Source organism: Stegostoma tigrinum, chromosome 7 (assembly GCF_030684315.1).
Source record: "Stegostoma tigrinum isolate sSteTig4 chromosome 7, sSteTig4.hap1, whole genome shotgun sequence".
Lineage (NCBI taxonomy): Eukaryota > Metazoa > Chordata > Chondrichthyes > Orectolobiformes > Stegostomatidae > Stegostoma > Stegostoma tigrinum.
Window position 1 is genome coordinate 28,234,776 of NC_081360.1, and position 23,972 is coordinate 28,258,747.

Here is a 23,972-nt window from a genome sequence, read left to right on the forward strand (position 1 = left end):
AACTAAAGTCCTATACAAATGCAACATGACCTGCCAACTCTTGTACTCAATACCCCGCCCAATGAAGGAAAGCATTCCATATGCCTTCTTGACCACCCTATTGACCTGTGTTGTCACCTTCAGGGAACAACGGACCTGAACACCCAGATCTCTCTGTTCATCAATTTTCCCTAGGGCTTTTCCATTTACTGTATAGATCGCCCTTGAATTTGATCTTCCAAAATTCATCACCTCGCATTTGCCCGGATTGAACTCCATAGTTAATAGATTCAACATCCTTTCTTTTCTGGCAGCTGGGGTGGTAACCGGCAACTTGGTCAGAGAGAGTTCCTTTGGCATTATGTGTCACTCTTCATGAGAATGTCTGTTTTGAACACTTCCAGATTGAACAAGTCCTGTGCTTTAGATAACTGAGGAAAATACGTCACTTTTGAGATTCAGTGCAAGCACAAAATTGATCCAATTACTCTAAATTTCTTGCATTACTGTAACCATTCCATATTTCCAACCAATCAATTCATGTCATAACTTCTAACTAATTGAAATAGGTGAAAAAAAAACTACCTGTGAGTAAAAATGAAGCTCCCTCTCCCCTCAGATGCTCAAAAAAAGTGTCTTCAGCATAACATTTATCTCCATAAATAATCCAGGATTACATGCTCGTGTGCAGAGGGGATGAAAGCTCTGGACATATGTCACTGAAACATGGCTTGCCTATGATCTGTGACTGATCACCAAGTCCACAGGTAACTGGATTTTTATTCCATTCAAACTCTATTAAAATATACAAGTTCTTTTTTTCAGGAATTCAAGAACTATAGACTTTTCTTGCCAATAAGAAGCTGTTTTGCAAATAATACCAGATCCAAAGCAAATATTATTTATTTAAATATGTATAATGGGATAGAGAGAAAAGTTATTGAAGCATACTGAGCATTGAAGATTAGCAACTTCAGAAACATGCAGTTTTGTGGCATCCGCAACCAGCTTTCCCTGTAAAGCATATGGTTCTGCCCTAAAGTCATGGGAGAAGATGGGATGGCCTTGGGTACTCACTTTTCTTTTTAACCAGTTATGCTAAAGATTAATGTTTTCTTTACCTAAAGTTACCATAAATCATCTTTAATTTAGCCAACTAATCCTTGTTAATTTCACATGCAAAGCAAAATCGATCTTGTTCAAGATGGGTAAAACAGACCAGCAGCTGACTGAAGGTGGCATGCAAAGGCAAACATAGTCTCTGTACAGATTAAACCATCTGTGGCCAGTATTGTGCAAGGAGCAGTTCTGAGAATTTCTGCCGATCTCTGGCATTTTTACTTATTTTAATAAATTCTACCCAGGGCATGTGATTTGCAGGATCTCTTGTTCAAACTGTTAAACTACTATTTTGATTTACAAGGTAACAGTGTATAAAAAGACAGAAATACAAATGACATTTTACAGTGTTCATCCAGCTTTTAAGCTGGGTCTCATCAATCTCCTCCACCTCCTTGCTGCGTCCTCACTTGCTCCTTCTCCCTTTGGGGTTAGTGTGCCAGACATTGGAGATTGCTGTTCCTGCTGAAGTTGTAATTGTTGGCTTCTTCAAGTTATCTTCAGAGTTGTGCCAAGGCCATGAAGATTTCATTGAGATCTCCACATGAGAATCACATGCATTCCAGAGCCTATAAGGAAGGGCATAAAGAAAAGTCAATTTTATTGAAAGAATTCTTGGGCCCTCACATGGGGCTACCCTGTACACTTGCATTCTTAGCACTCACTCACTTTGAGCTTAGTTGGTTGCTCACAGCATTACTGCCTTGCCTTTTCACAACTTGTCCCTCAGCTAAAGATATCACGGTGCTGCTTATTATGGCTCTCGACAGTCTTCAGTCAAGTCTGGGAAGATAGCCTTCAATTAGAGGTTCCAGGCACTGTAAGGCTAAGGAAGACTCCGAGACCAGTCTAGAGGCTTGGACATGATCAGTCAGCTGGTCGGGGTGATCCGAGTCAAGGTGCTCTCCACTTCAGTGGTAAGGAGCTAAATATCAGGCAGTCCATCATCCATTTTGACTCTTCCTGCCCTTACATGCTCTTTTCCTTCTGGAAGAAGACAGAAGCAGGTTTTAAAGGAGATGAAAGTGGGTGCATAGCTGTTCTTATTGGTGCAGATTGGGAGATGCCCTGAACAGCCAGTAGGCAGAGAAGGCATGAAGGGATTAATGATGTGATAATGGGAACTGCAGATGCTGGAGAATCCAAGATAACAAAGTGTGGAGCTGGATGAACACAGCAAGCCAAGCAGCATCTCAGGAGCACAAAAGCTGACGTTTCGGGCCTAGACCCTTCATCAGAGAGCTCTCTGATGAAGGGTCTAGGCCCGAAACGTCAGCTTTTGTGCTCCTGAGATGCTGCTTGGCCTGCTGTGTTCATCCAGCTCCACACTTTGTTATGAAGGATTAATGATGTTGGGTTTGTGGTGAGTGACAGTAAGTGACGGAAGATGTTGCAAGCATTTCCCCACCGAAGCCAGTGGTTGCAAAAAAGGAGCACGTTGGCAGGACCCCGAGGATAATGTTGGACGGGCGCAACTTGGAGGAGCAAAGAGTGTGAAGTCTATGGAAAGGGAAAGATGTATTTGTGAAGTTGTTTCAGTAATGCCAACTTAGTATTAATTTATTCAGTATCTTACCATTTTGCAGTTTATTCAGTAATTTATTCTGTAATCGAAAATAGCACTAGTATGTGGTGACATTATCCACTTTTCACTGTACCTAAGTACAAAGTGACAACATATTAAATAAATAAACACGTAGCAGTTGTAAGCCTTTCAGTACCTTTGCCAATATAATTCATTGCTTTACCATATATCCGCACTGTCAAATGCTGATGTTATAAAATTGAAATATATACAACTAAAAGCTTATAAAGTTAACAAGAAACTTAGCAGGCAGTATCGAATTTTGCCAGTTTGAGTCGTATTTCTAAATTGTTTGCAGTTTGGTGTTAAACAGTGATGCAATTAGATCTTCTCAATACAATTACCAATCTGCAGTGAACATACTAGTTCACTTACTTAAAATAATTGAATAATCATAGGATACTGAGCAAACAGCTGGTTGGATAGAACTGATTGTTGACTAAAATAAAAACTCATTTCTATTACATAGCCCAGTGGTGTGTTACAGTTTACTAAGGGAGTCTATGCTACTGAGGCAACATGTAGTTTTCCATGCACAATGTAGTCTAGAGCTGCAGATCACGATGGTAGAATCTCCAATGCTCTTTCCGCCACATGGTTGTCCAAGAATTAATCATCATCCACCAGTGGCATGTGCTGGAGGATTTTCAAGTTAATGTGGAACTTGTTTGGCCATGTCATGAGGAAAACTTGCCTTCTCATCAAGCTCTGAAGTGCAACTTGAACCTGGAGCTTCCGGCTTGGAGGTATGGCTGCTACTCACTGTGCCACAAAATCTCCCCTTGCGTCAGGGTATGAGCTGTTATTTCCAGATAAAAGTGCTGAATTGTTGCTGGTCGTTCCAGAGAACTCCTTCCACCTTTAGAGAAAAAGTTTTTTAACCTGACTTGCACTTCTTGAATAGATGCAGTTTTAAAACCCTCCAAAAGTCTCTGTTACTCTGTTCAGGTCAATTCTTTTAAGCATGGAATTTCTGGTGCAATTTACATACAGGTCCAGCCTCAAGTTTGGAAGAGGATGAATTACATGATATAAATGTTGTCATAATGGGAGGCGGAGATATAGTGATAATTTTGTTGGACTATCCAGAGGCCCAGCTAAAGCTGTGAGGACATGGTTTAAGAACCCATCAAGGCAGTTGTTGGAAAAACCATCATATAAAGATGTAAAAACCAACAGGTTCACTGACGTGCCATTAAGAAAGGAATTTTTCCACCCTTATTTGGTCTGGTCTATTTGTGACTCCAGACCTACAGCAATGTGCCCTTAACTGCCCTCTAAAATGGCCTAGCAAGGTACTCAGCTCAAGGAACAGTAGGAATGGTCAACAAATGCTGGTTGTGCCAGGGTCTTTTCCCTGGGGTAGGGGAGTCCAAAATTAGACGGCATAGGTAAGAGGGGAAAAGTTTAAAAGGGGCCTAAGGACAACTTTTTCACACAGAGGGTGGTGCATGTATGGAATGAGCTGCCAAGGGAAGTGGTGGAGACTGGTGCCGTTACAACATTGTAAAGGCATCTAGATGGGTATATGAATAGGAGGTGTTTAGAGTATTATGGGCCAAATGCGAGCAAATGGTATTAGCTTAATTGAGGTTATAAGGTTGGCATGGACAAGTTGGACCAAAGGGTCTGTTTCTATGCTTTACAATTCTATGGCTCTATGACGTCCACAGCCTAAGAAAAAACTAATGAAGAAAATCTTACCAACAGGAACTGTGCTAGGATTTAGCTCATTGTAAAATAACAATGGCTCAGCATGAAAAGTTGTTTAAATGAAAGCTGAATTGTCTGAATGCTTAAACAGCATGTTAGCAATACGTAGCCCACGTTTCTCTTCAATTTGAAAGAGTTGGAAGGATTACTGCAGGTGGTGCTGTAAAGGAGGATGGTTTCACTTAGAATTGCTACAGTTTTCCCTTCGGTCTAAGGCCATAAGATTGCACAACAGCCCTGTTCTCTGAAGGTTCACCCACCAAATTCACCTCTTTTAATTAATTATGGCACTGTGCATTGCCGTATGATGTAGCCATCATGGCTTCTCCTTGCATGATATCCAATGTAACTTAAAAGGGCCAAATTTTTTTATATCCAGGACAAATGGTGAGGGTAAAGCCACAAAATGTTACTGTTACACTTGCTTGTTCTAATAATATTTGACACACTCTTATCATGGGTTGAGAAAGTAAGCTTTTGAGATCAGATATCTAACAGTATACTCTACATCTCCACATTTGTCATACCAGTGGTTTGGAACTTTAAAGAAAGGTTATATATAGACAATGGTGTGACTATACTTTTGTCACGTACGTTACTTAGTATATGAAAAACTCAACATCACATAAGAAACTGCAGTTACTCGAAATAAACAAGAATGTACTACACTGATGTGAAATTGTAAAGCTCAGATCTGTTACTGATTAGAATTTTAACTATAATATTCCATAATATGTCACCAGATTCTAATTATATGTGAAGACAATTAAGATGATATCTAAATGAGTGGTGCAGTTTTTGGTTAAATATCTTGTTGTCTTTCACATCTTCTAATGTACACCCACATTGCCGTGATTTTTTTCAAAGAGTTTAATCATTCAAAAAGTTTAATTATACGACACTATTTTATTTTCTGAATCTGGAAATATTTTTGAAGTGTTTCACATATTATTAAAAATGATCATTTTTAAAAAAATATCCTATCTTGCTATTATAAATAGAGATAGCACAGTGTGGAGCTGGAGGAGCCCAGCAGGACAGGCAGCATCAGAGGAGCAGGAAAATTGATATTTTGGGTCAGGACCCATCTTCAGAAATGGGGATGTTCCTGGATCAGTAGGGTGAAAACAGAGTCAAGGTAAGCAGAGGTAAATGCAGCAGGGCAGGAGCAAGCAGAGACAATGGATTGGCTGGGGCAATCAGGTTTGTGGATTTTGGGAAGGAGATAGAAATGGGCAGTGCAGTTTGAGGAACGATGAGGTTGGAGGCTGTGGGCAACAGGTCATCTGAGGTGATATGGTTATGGATGGTCTGGGAGAGGATGGCCTGGTGGTCAAGGGTGGGGTCAAGATCGTGGCGGCAGTAGGAGGAGGTCTCAGAAAGTTGGCACCTGGCCTCGGCTATGTAAAGGTCCATGCACTATACCACTATCGTGCCACCCTTATTTGTGGGTTTGATGCCCTTCTATCCTGCTCTTCTGATGCTGCCTGGCCTGTTGTGCTCCTCCAGCTCCACACTGTTATCTCTGACTCCAGCATTGGCAGTTCTTACTACCCCTATCTTGTTGTTGTTATTTTCTTTAATGAAACTCATCGGAGCAGCCATTTCCTTTGTTGCAAATTGTTTCTGTTTACATTTCAAGGCATTCTGATGTCACATTGCCATGGACAAGTGCTATACTGCATTACAGCACTATATTCTAGTGCTTTTTTAAATCAAATTACATTTATTACTTCCCTGACGTAAATACAGCAAATGTTAAATTGGCCATCAAAAATCAAGGCTCCTGCTTTATCAATAATTCACTTATTTATTTACAAAAAAAGTGAACAAATTAAAACTTAAATGGCTAGCACAAAATCAAAATACTACAGTCACAGTTAATCTCAAATGGGAACCAAAATTACTAGAAAACTCAATGCCAGGCAGCATTGTGGAGAGAAACAGAGTTAATGTTTCAGATTTAATTTACCACATTTAATTAGAAAGATCAAAACATAAGGATTTTTAAGGAAGTGATGTAGGCAGTGGGGATGGGGCAGACTATTAAAACAAACAAACTGTATTTTTCCCCACTCTATTCCTTTATTATGTGAATATGCTTTGATCTTTTACAATAAGATTTGAGGCAGCTACATAAGAACACAGAATATGAAAGGACCGCATCAATTTTGCAACCGTCATACAGCCACTGCTAAGTTAATTTCAAACTTTTCTTTAAATTACAGTGTACTACACAGTGATCTATTTGAATCTCAGTACACTGAGTTCAAGCGACTAAGTATGATTGTATACAATATGCATTTATATTTGTCAATTACATTTGGGACATTAAAGGGATTAGCATTGGTATGTGTTGCAACCTTTAAGGAAATTATATAATTTGTGCATGCAAGGTTTCAGAAGTTTTGACATTGAGTAACCATCAAAAGTGTGCAGCTGTGATAATGATGCTATAAATAATTAACATGTAGCCTGCAATTCATTTTAAAAATACCAGACTAAATACTAGTTTACAAAAATATCATAACCTATCATATACTTTGTAGCACAAGTATCATTTGCTTCTTTATGCAATATAATTTATAAGACATCAGGGTGTTGTACTAAGCAAGTAGATACTGAAAAAGATGTAATTTTTTATCAACCTCATTTTTCACAGACTTTTCCCAGCCTGTATAGAGAAGACTGGATAATTCTCTCATCAATCACACAAAGAAACTCCCTGCCGTAAGTGACAGTAATTGATGTTATGGATAAATTCTGCTTGCTGTTCTTTCTAGATTTCTTTTAAATTAACTTTATTTGCTTTGATGTTAGCAACTGTAAAATTCATTTTCCTTTAAGGCCTGCTGGTTGCACTTCCTAACTCATTTGCAAATCATTGTTTGACACAGTGGTTTCGACAGTCACTTTGAATTTTATATCATTGTGAATGAACCTCCATATATAAAGCATAGATACAAGCTCTATATTTCCTTTTCTTTTAAGAAAAGATATGCAATAGTCTTACATTTATTTTTTTAAAAACATTTTATTGTTTGTAATATCACCTCAATTCCTTAAACCGCCAAAGCAGAGAGAGCCGGAGAAACACAGCAAATCTGTTGAGAGAAAGACAGAGTTAACTGTTTGGATTCAGTAACCTTTCGTCAGAAGGGTACATATGAAAGGTCACTGGACTCAAAATATTATTTCTGTTTCTCTCTCAACAGATGTTGCTGACCTGCTGTGCTTCTCCAGCACACTCTGCTTTGGTTTCAGATTTCCATTGTCCAGTTATTTGTTTGCATTGTTTTGTAGGTACGAGCCGCTTTCATTGCCTTGCTCAAATAGAAATATATTTATGAGAGTAAGAATCTCAACATTGTTTATTAAGTTGCAAGCAAAAGTGGCCATTGAATAACTATCATCAGTGACATTAATTTGTGATGTACATTTTCCAAAATAATATTCTTGTTATCTCTGAATTCTAGTTTCCATGAAATGTCAATGTTGCATGTAAATGCCAGTAGTGAACCCCGAACTGAAATAATTCTGAGATCTGAGAAATTCACTGATGCCTCTCAACATAGTTTGCTGATGACATTTTGACTCTGGACTGTAACAGTGTTCAATATTTCAAAATCAAATTATCAGAGATGATGATAATCTGAAATAAAAACTGAAGAGGGTGGAAATACTCAGCAGGTCAGGTAGCACCTGTCAAGAGACAAACAGATTTGACATTTCAAGGCAATTAACCTTCATCAGGAGCCACTGTATAAGGCGTAGGATTATGCCATTTCATGGCATGCTTAGAAGCCAACCTGTAGGATTAGTTTGACCTCTGAGCTAATAAACAGCATAGTAAGCCTTAGGAGCCCAGATCTTCCGATAGGAAGAAATTCATTTCTGTAGCATAGGCAGGAGTTCCAATTCAATTGACTCCTTTTGAAATGTCCAGGAAATTGCAATATCAAATGGGCAATTGTCTGGTGTGTGAGACCCTCTGAAAAATTCCCCAGCACCAAGTTAGAGAGTTGGAGACTTCAGAAGATATCAGTTTAGTAGTTACCCAGGAAACATTAGAGGAATTAAAACCTGTTGAGGCTTGGTAAACTATCAGGCTGACTTCCATAACTCAATTTCCCAAAGGAACCCAACACTGTGCCTCTCTCTCCTGGCAGAACCCAACCTGAACTTCCTGACCCACCCTACCTTAGCCTAGAGACCTGTTATTCTCCAGTAGCAAGACTGGGCACTCCCCAGCAAAGACCTTGCCTGACCTTCTCATGTATTATACCCCTCACTGACCGGGAAAGATGCCCTTGCCCATCTGCCACCCCAGCCCCTCATATTCCTGTCAGCCTACCTCCGTCCTACTGGCACCTTGGCTTTTCATCCATCTGGCATCCCAATGCTTTCATCAGCCAGGCACCCTTCACCCCAACTATCTGGCATCCTAAACCCTCATTGGCCTTACTCATTTTTCTTCTTTCAGTATCTATGAAAGTAAATTCAAGCCCTTTAAATCCTGGAATACGGTAGGAACCCTCCTGAGAAAAGGACCATGGTTTCAATAGTGATCCACTTCACTGATGACTATATGGAATCCTGGATTACGCTGGATAACTTCAACTGAGAAGGCTCCTGGTTTGGAAGTTCACATAGACAACTCCTCTTAAGGTTCTGACAAAGGGTCACTGGACCTGAAACTTTATCTCTGCTTTCTCTCCACAGATGCTGCCGGAACTCCTGAGTTTGTGCTTTTTCTGCTTTTGCAGAAGGTGAGATCTGATCTTCATCAGAAGATCTGGACCAATTTGGAGATAGGCTGTACCCACTGTAGACACCTCTAAAACTAAGAATGCTTTGATCACCTGCAAGTATATATATGACACAACACATATGTGCAAAAATGGAAAAGTACTTCAATTTCTGCAATTCTCTGGGCTACAGAATTCCAAAGATTCAGAACCCTTTGTTTAAAGAAATTTCGCAACTGTGTCCTAAATGATCAACTCCTTATGCTGAGATTTTGTCCCTGTGTCTAGATTTTCCAGCCAGAGGAAACAACTTCTGGATAGCCATTCTACAAAGTTCCCTTGTAATCTTGCTTGTTTCAATTATGTTCCCTGTCTTCATTCTAAATTTCACACAGTAAAAACCCAGTTTACTGAGCATCACATCAAAGGGCATCCCATGCATCCCAGCAACCAAGTGAGCCTGTGCTAAGTCACTTCCAAGGTCAACACTGTGATCAAGGTGCATTCTCACCCAAAGGGTGCTTTTCTATTATTATTTCCAAAGTGAACAGCCTCACATGTACTAAATTATACTCCAAAATCCCTAATCCCTTTATTACCCAGTCACGTAACTTGTCCATTTCTATTTGCGGATTGTCCTCCTAGCAGCTTTCATTCCCATCTAGTATTGTATCAATGATCTTTGATACATTACACTCAATCTCCTTGTCTCATTTATCAGTGTGGATCAATGCTGATGTCCCTGCGCTAATCGTTGTGGCAACCCGTTGGTCATGCACCAAGTTGGTCATGGCTTGGTAGTTTGAAAATGCCCTTTTATGCCTACTTTTATACTGCCTGTTCGTGAATTAATTCTCTACCTGTGCTTATACGCAGTCCCAACACTACAAGGCCTTATTTTTCTTATTAATATTCTATGTGGCACATTATTGAAAGCACTTTCAAGTATATTCAATCAATTGGCTCCTCTTTATCCACCCTAATAGTTAAATCCTGAAACTCCCTCAGTATGTTAGCCATATATGATTTCCCCTCCATAAAATCACATTGACTCTGCTTGATTATATAATGTTTTTCTCAGTGCATTGTTAAGAATTCTTAACAGCAACATCACATTTGCTTACTTCCTATCTACTGGGAACACTCCAGAATCTAGGAAATGCATAACCAGTGCAGCTATATCTGCAGCTACCTCTTTTAGCATACATCTGAGGGTTTTATTGGGTGAAATATACATTTGATTTAGGAGTAGAAGTAGCATACCCTGATAAATAAGGGAGAGAAAGGTTATCAAGAATCTACCTCACTCTGCCTTAAAAACATCCAAAGATAATATTCTCATTTCTCTCTTAAATAGGCCACACCTTATAATTAAACAGTAACTCCCTAGTTCCAGATTCCCCAACAAGAGGAACATCTTTCCTACATCCACCCTTACAAGGTTTCTCAATAACTTGTATATTACAATCAAATCCCCTCTTGCTCTTCTAAACACCAGTAGGTACAAGCCTAGTTTGGCTAACTTCTGCTCATAGTTCTGTTTATTAAATTTTCTACTATTTTCTCTTTTCCAGAATTAATTACTTTAAGTTTATCATTATTTTTAGCCCCTTGCTCATCCTTTATTTCTGGTATGTAACTTGTCTCTTCTGTTTTGAAGATATGCACAAGCTAATTGTTCAAAGTCTCTGTCATTTCCTCATTTCCCATAATTTCTCTGATCTCTATTCTAAGGGACTAATGTTTACTTTAGCTACACATTTCCTTTTTCAGACATTTGCAAAAGCTCTTTACAGCTTGACAGAACAGCTTGCGTATGTATTTAAGTAGCTCTGAGTTATGTCCCTTTGAGCAGATTTCCTGACTCTTGCTGTGCACCTTCCTGCAGAAACAAACAGTGACACACAGAAGAACAAGGAACAGGAGTAGGCCATTCAGCCCCTTGAGTCTGCTCTGCTTTGCGATAAGCTAATGGCTGATTTGACTGTGGTCTCAACTTCACTTCATAGGTCTGCCCCCTATAGCCCTTGACTGTCTTGCTTCCACTGCTCTGCGGGGAAGAGTTTTCTACTGACCAACAACCCTTTCGGAAAATTCTCCTCACGGTCTTAAATGGGAAGCCACTAACTTTTAAAAATATTCCTGGTGTTCTTAACAAGGAATAACATCGTCTTAGTATCCACCTTGTTATTTCCTCTCAGGATCTTGTGTGTTCCGATAAGATCACTGTTTCTGAACCTCTATGGGTATGTTTCTGAAACTCAATGGGTATATGCCCAATCTGCTCAATCTTCTCTGATTAGATAAACCTTTCATGGAATCAGATGACTGAACATTATCTGTACTGCTTCAAATGCAATTATATTCTTTCCTAGGCAAAGACACCAAAATTAACACACAGTATTCCAAATGGAGCTGAACCACAGTCCACTATAGCTACAGCAGCTTCTCAACAACAAATGTTTTATGAACTTGCACCAATGGGATCAGGAGTGTGCCAGTTGATTAAAAGGTCCACATAATCAATGTTAAAACACACATTAAGTAGTAGAGACATAATGCTGGGGATGTACGCAACAATGTTATATTTTATTTACAGCAGAAATCACTTAAATAATAAGCCAACTTTGCCTTAAGTAAAACTTTAACGCCAGAGAGCTTACATATGCACACACCAAACTGACTACTTGGAGATTGCAATAGTAGAGTAAATTCCTTATATTTGAGGTATATAGCTTTTGCTGGTTTATTGAGGGTGCCAATTCATAAGGTACCAGTTAAAGCAAAGTTTGCTGTACTTATATATTCAATTCCCCTCACAACAAATGCCAAGATTCTATCTGCCTTCCTAATCACTTGCTGCACCTGCACCCTAACTGTTGTATGTTTGTGTAAACATGGCAGATTATCACTTTAAGAGACTGATTGGCCCCTTTATGCAAGAAAAGTTTCGTCTAATCTTGCTGCATGGAGAGTAAATATCTCCATAATAAAGGTCTTGTATTTAAATCTTCATCCTCCTGATTCTTTCTGGAACTCAACGCTAACCTTTAGTTATCCATGACCTAGGACATTTAGATGACACTGTAATGTGGAGTTTTCAGTAATCACTCTCAGTTCAAATAACATGCTGCTTTTCTATTTGTCTTGCCAAAATGACAGGCTCCTGATTTTCCCACATTATAATCCATCTACCTATTTTTATCCACTCACAACTTATCCAAATCCCTCTGTAGACTCTAAGTCCTGCTTACAACTTATTTTCCTTCATGTTTTTGTGTTATCAGCAAAGTTAGCTATTATACATTTGACCCCAAGAAACTGAAATGGATTATTAATAATTTACGCCCCAGCAGAGATCCCCTGTTGCATTCCACTAGTTACAGATTACCAACCCAAAAAGGATCCATTTATGCTACTCCTGTTAGCGAAGCAAGTCTTGTCCATGGTAACATGTTAAATGAACACCACTAGCTCTTATCTTGTGTAGTAACCATTGCTATGGTATCTAGTTGAATGCTTGTTAGAAACCCAAATCGACCACATCTGTAGATTCTCCTTGAATATTATTAGAGTTCTCTGACAAAGTAAAGTAAACAATTTTTTTTTCAAAACCACATTGAATCTTGATTGTAAAATGATTTTTAAATGTCCAACTATAGTCTCCTTATTACTTGTACTTTCCCATGACAGGCATTACAGCTTCCTGCTTTCATCTCACTCTGTACTTGAACAGAAGTGTTAGATTAACAACTTTCCAATCTGCTGGGACCATTTCAGAATCTACGGAGTTTTGAAAGATCACAACAAATGCATGTTATCTCTGATTATTTTAAGCCATCAGGTCCAGAGGGCTTGCCAACATGTAGTTATTGGTTTTCCCAATATCATTATTCTTGTGGTTATGATGGTTTAAGTTTCTCCTTGTCTTTTGCCACATGATTTGTTTTTTGAGTGTGTCTTAGTGAAGACAGGCACAAAATACCTGTTTATCATTTCCATGATTTTCTATTCTCACCCTTTAATGGACTAACACTCACATCAAATACTTTTTCCTTGATAAAATCTATTTGTTATACTTTCAGCTTGCTTTCCCTCATACTCTCATTTATTCATCTTTATTATGTTTTCATCATTCCTCGCCAATTTCTGAAATTTGTTCAAATTTCTGACCTACCAGATAATACAACATTCTCTCGAGCATTTTTTAAATCAAAGGAATTTTTCTTTGCTGAGAATTATGAGAGATCTCTGTACATGTCTGCCATTGATTCTCTACTGTCCTACATTTTAATCCATTTGCAACTTCATTTCTCTAATTCTGTCTTAATATCATGGTAATTGCTTGCAATCGTGTTTATGACAACAGTCTTAAGCCCACACTTCTCAACTGCAAAATGAATGTGAAATTCTATCATGTTACAATCACTAATGCCTACAGGCTCCTTTATTATAAGGTTATTAATTAATTCTCTTTCATTGAACATTGCCAAATCTAAAGTAGTCTATTTTCTGGTTGGCACTCGAATGTATGCTCTAAGAGATTTTCCCAAATATTATCATTGAATTCAGCTTCCAGGCTGTATCTATCAATCTGATTTGTCTAATCTACAAGAAGATAAAGACCACCCATCATTCTTGCAGTATTCTTCTTACAAGCTCCTATTATTTCTTCCTGTTTTTTCCATCCCACTGTAAAGCTGTCAGGAGACTTTTAGACTACTCTCCTAAGTGACTCTGCTATGCCCAGAAAGCATGAAGAGAAATCCTTTTTTTCAAAAATAAATGAATTTAAATGCCCTTGCTTTTCTTTAAGTGGGCATACATTGTATTTCTCACGTGTACCAGCAACCTCAGAATGTGTCTCAAAAGTTGAATGGAAAAAAGGCAACATAAAATGTCATATTCTTGCATTTTGAGCCAAACCCACAGACAATTTCTGATGAAGGGTCTAGGCCCGAAACGTCAGCTTTCCTGCTCCTAAAATGCTGTTTGGCCTGCAGTGTTCATCCAGCTCTACACCTTGTTATCTTGGAGTCTCCAGCATCTGCAGTTCCTATTATGTCTGACAGCATGCATCTCCCCCTTTAGGTTTGATTGAAAGAAAACACCAAAACCTTAAGTCTGAGATGGCACTTATAGCTCCATGATTTATCTCCTACAATACATGATGGTGACGACCAGATACATCAAAGCCATCACATTAACAAAGTGACTCATCCAGAATCCACAGCCATAATGACTGAAACTTATGGTTTTTGAAAAGCCTTAATGCTCTACAGCTCATAAACTTTGAAATGAACCTGCTTTTATCGTTAGGATAGAATACAGCAAATCTGCTCCAGATTAATCTAAAAGCCTGTCTGGTGTCTGTTCCTCCCTGAAAACACTGCTTTCAGGAAGAATTTTGCATTTTTCTTGAAAAGTGAACTAATTCCTTACCTTCAATAATTGTTTTGCCACTCTTCCAACTGCATCTGAGCTCCTTCAAAATAGGAATTCTGCCTGACCACCATCTGAAAGAACTTACTGGACATAGAATAGATTCCTGAACTCATTCTAATATTACAGTGCTACCCCACGCCCAGCTATTCCTAAATTTCCTGACAACACAGCAGAGTTCAAACCATTATATCCATGCTACATGAACTGAATATCAACATTTGAATATGTTGGAAATGAGTAATTAAAATGTTTTCTTCCATCTCATAAAAAGTATATAACATTTTATAATCAATTACATTGTGATGTGCAGTTATCGCTTAGCCTGCAGTTTCACACCTATTTCCACAAGTGAGATGAATGATCTGTGTTTGTTGGATTTAATTGAGAGGCATTATTCACCTGGGACATCATGAAATCACAGTGGAAAAATGTTATGCTTTCTGGGCAGTTGGTTTGTTTTTTCTTCACTGAAACAACTAATAGCTAATCACCCCTCACGAGCTAGGCTCCCATGAGGTTTAGGACTTGTGGTTTAACGTTGCACTGCTGAGACACTAATCACTTGTCTGTACATTTTCATTCTTAATGTGTTGCACTGGGGCTCTGCCTCACTCAAAAGTGACTAGTGTCTTGACCTCACAAACTCCAGATACTCTTTATTTAATGTGTTGAATCCTCATTTTACTAATATGGCTTTAAAACAGATTATTTCACCCTCACTTAGCAGATCAATAGCACGTGACTGTTGATGTCAGTATCAGGGTCACTTCATTCTTTATTAATTTACCAATATGCGCATTCTCATTATGCCACCATTGTCTGAATCTCTGACGGGCTGCACGTCAGATAACGCAGCACTCCTTTAGTTCTGTTAGCTCTCAGTTTGAAATTAGTCAGGTATTGGTGGCACCAAATGAGTTAAAGCTAATTATAGAATGAATGTTTTTGTGCTGTTTAAAGTAAATTATATTTTTGAGGCGTTTGCAAAGCCAATGAGTTTTAGAGTAACAAGACATTGTCTTTTTAGAATTATCCATGAATTAGTATGGTCACCAAGAGATCAAGACAGAGGAACGTGTCCTAGGAACTAACTGCAGTTCATAAAGTTTAATGTGTGATTAGGGATTTACAGAAACACTATTGAATAATGAATTGTGAGGGAGGCTGTTGGTATTCCTCTGGGAGGTAAATGCACAGTCACATTTAAGAGTTATACAAAAATATGATAGAATGGCATGTAAAACAGCAGGAAGAAAACTTCATAACAGCAAAATGGCTATTTTGTTGACCAGTGGACAGGTTACAATCTAAATAGTTATGTAGAGTATTAAGAAAGTGATTTTCAGCCATTTTACACATTACCTCATTCAGAATCCTCCCTATGGAGAAAGAAAAGCCTTCAAAACAGCTACAGGTATTGTAAATATTTTCTCAGCTCTGTAATTTTCAGTGTTAATATAGGTTTGTGACAGATTCATTCAAAGACAATTTACTTTATAGAGAAACAACAGATAAACAATGGAAGAGTTTACCAGGATTCCAATGACTACGCGTGTTTATAGTCTTAGGGATCTATAGCACAGTAAAAGGCCCATTCGCCCATTGCGTACATGCCAGTCGATAGCAACCGTCTAACTATTCAAATCTCATTTTCTGCACGTGGCCTACACCCTTATGTGTCTTGACACTACAAGTGCAGAGAAGGTTTTGCACCTATCATCCTTACAGGCAGTGAGTTACATATCCCTGATACCCTCTGAAATAAAAAAGGTTTTTCCTCACATCCCCTCTAAACCTTCTGCCCCTTAAATCTACGCCGCCGGTTATTGAACTCTCGAGCGAGGGGAGAATCTCTTCCGGTCTACACTATTAAAGTAATTTTGTGCATGTCAATTATGTCTCCTCTACTCTAAATAAAGCAATGCCAGTCTGTCCAATCTCTCTTCATAACTGAAACGCTTCAGCCCAGTACCTATAACTTTGCAACATTTAGTCTGAACTATTTTGCAACCGCGAATATTAGTTACCTAACAATTAATATTTCGATCGGTTGTTATCCTCATCCGTGAGGTAGCAGCGCTGAGGCTTTCTCGGTCAAGAGGTGAATACAACCAGTCCGCAAATTCGTGAAGTTCCCAGCAACCTGTTTTTGATTGCAGCCCGAATGTGTTCTGTCACTTTAATCGGAATTCGAGTGTGTGAATGCAGCATCGCTTCCCACGAACTCGGAAATCAGATGAAATGTGATTGATTATATGTGGGCGCAGTTTTTTTTCATTTTGCAGAGAAAGCAGCTTATGAAACTCATGCGTACGGCATTTCTAAACTTTCCTGGCCCCTGCAGCTACATTACTACTCTCTGGAACATATAAAGGATTGTACTCATGGCAGCTGGCGTCATATCCCAAAATATACCCTGTTTACATTCGGATGAAGTCATAGCAACCAAGACAATCCTGGTGTTTACTTTGCATGTCTGTGATGGGAAGCGTTTTAGATCGCAACATTGGACAACGCTATTTCACCAGGAGCGAAGCTAGGGATTCGCGCGTGATCATTGTAGTGTAAGGTGTAGAATGATTAGGGTTTCGAACACCCCACGTGTTTCTGACATTTAATTCATTCGGTCTAAACTAGCAAGACTGTGCAGTCCCTCCCCCTTCTCTACATGTAAGCTCAGAACATCACGACATGTAGATTGTCTCGCTCTCTCTGTATTGTCCAAGTCTTTAGAAGTTCCCGCTTCACGCGTATTCATGTTTATTTCGGTTCTGACAGGGGAAACACAATCCAATAATATGCCCCGTTTGCGATAAATTCACCAATGGCTTTCCACTTGCTGCGATGAGTGAACATATAAAAAACATTCAGCCGCAGTTCGCGGCACGTGGAACAATGTCCCAGTGAAAAATGAGAGCGTGTGATGAGATTTCCCTTCCGATATACCACCAAATGTTGGTGTAAAACCTTTCGGATCATCGTACTAAATTAGAGCCTGATACCCAACCTTCCTGGTCTGCGTGAAAACATGTAGCTTTCCACGGCTGAAAATATGTTACTTGCCACTATACTCACAACAAATCTGGTGTTGGTTTCCTAATGACTGCTTGTTGCTCAGGTTCATGTGTGAGATTTTACTCTCTGTATATTACTACCGTGTCGCCTCGGGCACAATGTATCATTAGCTGAGGTAATTGGGACGTCCTGAGATTTTGAAAAGGCCCTCTCTCAATGCAGGTCTTTGTCCGGTGTTTGGGTAGTGTTGAAGGAATTCCTTTTAAAAGAAACCCTTCAAGATTACAGGACTGTCATTGCCAGCGTGCATTTCCATTGCAGAACAGAGGCTGCACGTTTCAGTGAAGTAGCTTCGCGACTTCTGACTCCTGCCTGCATCTACACAGCGTGCCCTGGTTCCGGCAAGAGCGAGCTTTAGGCTCGTGCTCGGTCGCGCGCGTGACACGCCCCAACCCGCGCTGAGGGGAAGCGCGAGCGCCAGCACCAGCTTGAACTGGGCGCGCACCCGACTCAGTCATCAGAAACTCCTGTCCTGCCAGCAAAAGACGAGAATCTCAGGACGCGTTTTCTTTCCTTAAAAATTAAAAGTGGAAAGGATTGAGAATTTATTTTTTTTGCACTGACCCAGTCAACGCTCTGACTGTCGGCTTTCCAAAAAAAATGAAGTAAAATAAGCCGCAGTTTATTCGTGAGAGAAGAACTGCCACTGGAGCTAGGGGAGGAGGAGAAAGGGGGAAGAGGTTTTGAGGTGAGTGAATAAGAATTAGAAGGGTGCGGAAGAGAATGGGGCAGCGCAGCTGGTGGAAATGTTTTGGTTTTGTAAAAGCAGACTTTGTTGTTGTTATTGTTTGCTGGGTGAGAGTCGCTTGGCCCTGGGAAGGTGCAGCGCTGTATGTTTGAGTTGCTGAGGGAGTCGGGTGGCGGGGTCGAGGCGAGAGGAGGAGGCTGGCGTGTTTTGCAAAGCTACCGCCTGCGCCTCGCCCCTGTCACTGGGGCTATGTTGGAGGAACTGGACGAACGGATGGATAGATAGCGCTGGCTGCTCTGTCCCAGCACTGGGATGTAAATTCACTTCCCCCTGTCAAAGTCTACAATGGGATTTCCTCCCTCATTCTTTCTCCTCCAACCTCCACCCCCCTCCTCCTCCTTATTTAGTGTCCCCTCCGGCCCCACAACCTCCTATTCGTACATGAGCCTCTTAGATCTTCTCGGTGTGTCGATTTCGTTGTCTAAGTCAACGCGTTGAGGGATGCGGAAACCTCGAGCATACGTGCTCCTTTTGCAAGTAGACGGTTACATATGTGACAACTTGTGCGAGCTCATCTGAACGCGACCGAAAAGTTGCACATTGTGCAACAGCATTACCTTAGCTTTAAAGGAAGCTGATGGAGCGACAGTTATAAAATCGACCTTGGTATTTTGCTTTCCTCCAGTGCTGAAGTCTTGAAAACCAGTGAAATAGACAACTTGGTGCGAAGATAGTTTGAGCCATTTATAGCCGATTGGATTTTTCTGTTGCAGCAAATACACACGTAGGGTGTCGACTTTATAAGTTTGACATTGATCCCCATTCCTTGGTTCTCAGATTTGAGCATTTGTAACTGGAATGCGTAAATCAGCAAATATTAGTAAGTTGTTCCAGTCCTAAGCGACTAAAGTTGGCGTTTCAATGTTGCAAGCAGTTATAGAGTCATACAGCACGGAAACAGACCTTACGTTGTTTCCAATTCAACTGTATTGGATCAATTCAGTTTAGAGCCGTCGGAACCGTAGGTGCCTTGGCAACCCCATCCAGATGATGATTAACGTCTGAATTTACTATATTTATCCCAGTATGTGTTTGTACAGTATATACATTTGATTGCACTGTTTAAAAACTTGAACATAAGTTTTAAAAGCGAAATCCAGATTAACTCCCAGAACGTGTTCAAACCTGTTCTATTGGGACCCACCAACGTAAACAAATGGAAATTATCAAATTACTGCCTAAAATAGATGGATTTCTGATGTTGCAATGGCTTTCAGATTAATGGGAACTTTTTAATATCCAATAAATAATTACGAGCATTATGTCAAGATATGCTGTTTAACTGTTTTAAAGGTTGAGATTGGAATCATAAAACCTGAGTCTGCATCAATTTGGCTGACAGAATAGACAGAACATTCATGTTTTTTCTCTTTGTGGCACCAATAATCTTTTCTTAATTTAAGATTCATAATAGAAATTTCATGTTGGTCAGATGATTTTGAGTTTGCCACTCAGCTGTCCACAGTTTTGCATTTTTCAGATCTCATTTACCATGCAAAACCCTGCCATCGATAAAGTTTATCAAAGATACTGGAGCTCTTGTTTTCCAGTGTTCCTTTCAATTTGTCAGCAGTCCTTGAGATGATCTGTCTACTTTGCATTATAAAATGGTGTTTTACAATCGATTTCACTTCTAAACTTGGTTGTTTCCATCCTACTACTCAAATTGGAACATTAAGAAATAGATGTTCGTTTATGTTGTATTTTTTTAAGAAGTGCAGTAGAGGCTTGTCTGATTTATGAGAAGTGTGACCTTTTTTGTTTAATAGCTTTTTAGCCACAGGCATTTAAATTGTTGGTTGAGTGGTTCTCAGTAGCTAGAAGGCTTATACTGGAGAATAGTTTTGATCTCATGGCTTTCATTAATATTTTGTGACATGGCTTTTTATTCTTTTGGCCTATGTAGAAATGAAGGGATTTTAATACTGCAGTCTTGGTATTGTGAATGTCCAGTTCTTGAAGGTTATGCACAGATATATGAAAGGCTGCAATATTAATTGCACACATTCAAGAAACCATTTGTCTGTAATTCACACTTATTATTAACAGGCCCAACCATGGAACTGAAATTAAACTTGCAGGGAAAATGTGAATCAAGAAAAGATCATTTAAGGATTATGCATTGAAAGCCCCATGAAAAGAAATATTAACAAATTCAGATTCTGAGACATGCTTTGATCCAGTATTCTTCATTTTACTTTTTATTTTTTTAAATTGGAAAATGCAACAAGGAAGAAATGTCTGGATAATCTGTGAAATAAGATTGAGGCAGAGGTATTGTGATATTTTACAGGAAATATGTAGTCAATTGGTAATATCCATCTGCCATCAAACTATATAAGTATGTTTTTAAAATTTGAGTATTACATCATTTACAAAAAACCCTATACTTGGATAAAATTAACTTTGGTTGTTTAAAATGTTATTGGAAAGTCATGCCTATTTTATCAAACAACGCATAAAAAAGTTTTAAACTAACATTGATTTTCCCTGATATTCAGCTGAATAAAATGGGGAGTACGTCAACAATAAAGGTTTTAATATTGTTCTTTTCTGTCAGTGCTCAGTTATTTGAACTTTGTCAGGGTAACAGTTAAGACGCAAATCATGGATTTTAAAACCACTGTCGTTAAAATGAAGAAAATATGATGGGATTCAGTGACCCTGACTGGAAAATGCACTTGGACATGAGTTGAAGTCAAGGCAAGTTTTTTTTATGATGGTCACTGGTTGGGTAGCCTTAGACGTGATATTTGGGCAGGTGCTCCTAATGTGTTTGGAACTGTATTGGATCAGTCAAGAGGATGGTGGGGGGGAGCGGTGACAAAAATCAGCGTCCTCTTCTCATCCAGTTATTCAGAGGCAAAGTATTTTGAATCCTGTTCCGTCTGACTTTGTGCATGAAGAAAAAGTCCAACCAAAGCGTAGTCCTTTTTCAAAAAAAGTAGTATGCTCCCTGTGTCAGTATGACTCAAAATTCTGACAAACATTTCTTATTGCATAATTGCAGGCCTTTCAAGACCTGTGTAACAGGATAATTTAAAACTTCAATGTTGTACTGCAGTAACTATTCAAAATTAGTATCATTGCTCTTCAGCGATTTGAATAACATCAAAGATTCAGCTGAGAGCTCCTACTGAAACGTGTATGCTTTTGTATCATTTTTCTTTTTCAAATGTCTAAACATTGTGATTATAAACTAAACACAAGACTCCGGAGGAGAGAAAATGGAACGTGTACTTTTCAAGTGGATTCAGTTTAGCATCATGAGATAATGATGCTGACGTACTTTGGCTACCATATCTGTACCTGCACATTTTGTTTTTTTTTCAGTCTTGGAAAGCTCAGATCCCACACTGAGATTTTAGTTGTCAGAATAAAGCAAGATGCCACAAATAGAAGTTGATACTTTCAAATATGTGGTTCTCATTTTATATAATAATGCTTCTGTAAAGTGCCTTGAAACATTTTATTACAATAACTTGGCTTTATGCAGTTGCTTGAATGTTGTGAATATATATGTAACTGTACAAGGCACAATAATATTTTCAGAAAATAGGTTAGGTATAAGCAGCAAATTGAGGCCAATATTGTGTGCAATATATTCTTGCCAACAGAACTAATACAAAAAGAGTTGCAATTTCTTGCTGTTTTTTCCCTTCTTATTTCGTTTTGACATTAGAACACCAGTGGATACGTAAATGATCCAAATGATATTTCTACCTGCTGGAAATTTCTTAATCCCCAAATTAGGACATTATTATGATGATACGACTGAAATTGATAACTCCTATTAAGGATATAGTGACCATAAATGCAGGCCCTTGTACTCAGTGAGACAGCACCATTCTGCTGCAATGTTCTATGATGCCTATGACCTATCATTATAACACTGCTGTGATTAAAATTTTATGAATGAAGGACATTATGAAAATGTGGCCCTGCTTTTATGTAGGAAACATAAACTTCCAGATGCTCTTTTTTTTCATTCTTTTTTGTGACATGATCTATCATATGTCACATTCATGGTTACTAGCCAACTGATGAGTAGAAGCTATATTTTATTTTTCAGTTCTTTTAACTTTTTGTGATCTATTTAGTTTTTCATTTATTCACCTTCCTATTGATCCAATATGCTGCAGTGTTGGTAGCAACCTGCACTGTCAGCCACTTCTCTGCTCAGGTTTTTAAATCAAAAAGGCTATGCAGTGAGTCTCAGTATTTAGTTATGTTCAGCGTATGAAAAGTTCAAAGTATACATCTTTGTTTTCTCCTATCAACTTCAAGCATACAGTTCTCACTATTGCACGTTTTCTGCATAGTTGTAAAGCTTGTCTCACAGCCATACTTTTAGGGAGGTTGCAAAACCAGTCTCACTGTGTGATACGTCAGAGGAGCAGGAAAGCTGCCGGTTTGGGCCTAGGCCTTTCTTCAGAAATGGGGGATGGGGGTTCAGAAATAAGTAGGGAGAGGTGGGGAGGTGGATAGAAGATGGGTGGAGAAGAGACAGACAGGTCAAAGAGGTGGGGGGGGGCGGTGTTGGTGGGTAGCCAGTATAGTTGAGTGTACGTGGTGACTTAGGAAGGACGGACAGGTCACAGGGTGTGGATGAGGCTAGTAGGTGGGAGATGGGGTGGGGGAGAGTGCGGATAGGTGCAAGGAAGGACAGATCAGGGAGGTGGGGACAAACTGGGCTCGTTTGGAATGAGGTCAGGGGAGGGGAGATTTTGAAGCTTGTGAAGTCCACATTGATACCATTGGACTGCAGGGTTCCCAAGCAAAATGAGGTTCTGTTCCTGCAACCTTCGGGTGGCATCATTGTGGCACTGCAGGAGGCCCAGGGTGGACAGGAGAGGGGGAGTTGAAATGGCTTGCAACTGGGAGGTGCAGTTGTTTAGTGTGACCCAAGCGTAGGGGTTCCACAAAGGGGAACAGCACCTCATATTTCGCTTGGAAACCCTACAGCCCAATGGCATCAATGTGAGCTTCACAAGCTTCAAACTCTCCCCTCCCCCTACCACATCCGAAAACCAGCCCAGCTAGCCCCCGCCTCCCTAACCCTGTCCATCCTTCCCACCTATCCCCTCGTCTCACCCCCATCTCCTATCTACTAGCCTCATCCTGCACTCTTGACCTGTCCGTCCTCCCTGGACTGACCTATCCTTTCCCTAACTCCCCACCTACACTTACCTTTACTGGCTCCACCCCCATCTCTTTGACCTATCTGTCTCCTCTCTACCTATCCTCTCCTTTATCCATCTTCTATCCGTCTCCCCTTCTCTCCCTATTTATTTCAGAACCCCCTTTCCCTCCCCCATTTCTGAAGAAGGGCGTAGGCCTGAAATGTCAGCTTTCCTGCTCCTCTGCGGCTGCTTGGCCTGCTGTGTTCATCCAGCTCTACACCTTGTTATCGTGGGTTCTCCAGCATCTGTGGTTCCTATTATCTCACCATGAGATAACTTAGGACTTAGTGCAGACCTGGCATTGATCTCTATCCCACTGCAACTCCTCTCCACCTATCTTCTCCTCTATCTATCTTAGATCCACCTCCCCCTCTCAC

General features: G+C 39.6%; 1 protein-coding gene across 5 annotated transcripts in view; it reads left to right on the plus strand.

Annotated features, from left to right (window-relative positions):
- Nucleotides 1–7,100: 7,100 nt before the first annotated feature.
- LOC125454004 (diacylglycerol kinase beta) overlaps nucleotides 7,101–23,972 on the plus strand; it is a 505,848-nt gene continuing 488,976 nt past the window's right edge. For 3 of the 5 annotated variants that reach the window (XM_048534235.2, XM_048534238.1, XM_048534237.2), the window contains exon 1: nucleotides 18,116–18,352. The gene's annotated coding sequence lies outside the window, so the exon portion shown is untranslated. Of the gene's footprint in view, nucleotides 7,127–18,115; nucleotides 18,353–18,617; nucleotides 19,233–23,972 lie in introns of those variants that run through there. The other 2 variants (XM_059647135.1, XM_048534236.2) reach the window with 2 other exon arrangements.